This window comes from Sinocyclocheilus rhinocerous, unplaced genomic scaffold, assembly GCF_001515625.1.
Source record: "Sinocyclocheilus rhinocerous isolate Xijiao unplaced genomic scaffold, SAMN03320098_v1.1 scaffold3561, whole genome shotgun sequence".
Classification (NCBI taxonomy): domain Eukaryota; kingdom Metazoa; phylum Chordata; class Actinopteri; order Cypriniformes; family Cyprinidae; genus Sinocyclocheilus; species Sinocyclocheilus rhinocerous.
This window is the reverse complement of record NW_015658541.1, coordinates 33835-34643: the sequence shown is the minus strand read 5'-3', so window position 1 is coordinate 34643 and position 809 is coordinate 33835.

The window sequence follows — 809 nt, the reverse complement described above, 5'->3', positions numbered from 1 at the left end:
TTTCTATCTATGTGTGCCTGGGCTACCACATTGAACGAATTAACACTAGTGGCCTATGGGCTATATGTGCCTGGGCAACCATGCCGACCGGCTTAACACTAGTGGCCTAGTGGTGAGAAGATAATGGGCCAGAGCCGCACCGACTCTACAAAACACTTCTTTATGGGCTGATCTCGGCTGAAAGCTGTTGTAGATGTGGCAGGTCCGCACTCGATGTTGTTGTTGTGTGTATCTACCTTCGGCCCGAGTTCGTTTTGTCACAGGCGGGCCACTGCTAGCAGTAGATTAAGGAAATCAGCCACCTGAGAAAAAGTTTTGACCGTTAAATCCTGAATCAAATCTACGGTGTGCGCGTGAGACAATGTGGTGTTCTTCTGTTGTCTATGACAGCTTTTAGGTGCGTTATCGGCAGTGCCACCCTCTGGTTACATGAACGTGTCACCACCACATCAGCACCGAAAACACGAAGAATTATTGTCAAAAAATCACACAGCCTATTTAATCTTGCACAATTGGTGGCTGACTAAATACTTTTTTTCCCCACTGTATATCATTGCAAAAACACTTGAACGAGCTGTGTTAAACCAAGTCTCGGCCTTTCTCACACAGAACAACCTCCTCGACAGCAACCAGTTTGGTTTCAGAAGTGGACATTCAACAGAGACTGCCTTGCTCACAGTTGTTGAAGCCCTAAGACTGGCAAGAGCGGATTCCAAATCTGCAATACTTATCTTGCTGGATCTGTCCGCTGCTTTTGACACAGTTAACCACCAGATCCTCCTGTCAACCCTATTGGCAAAAGGTATCTC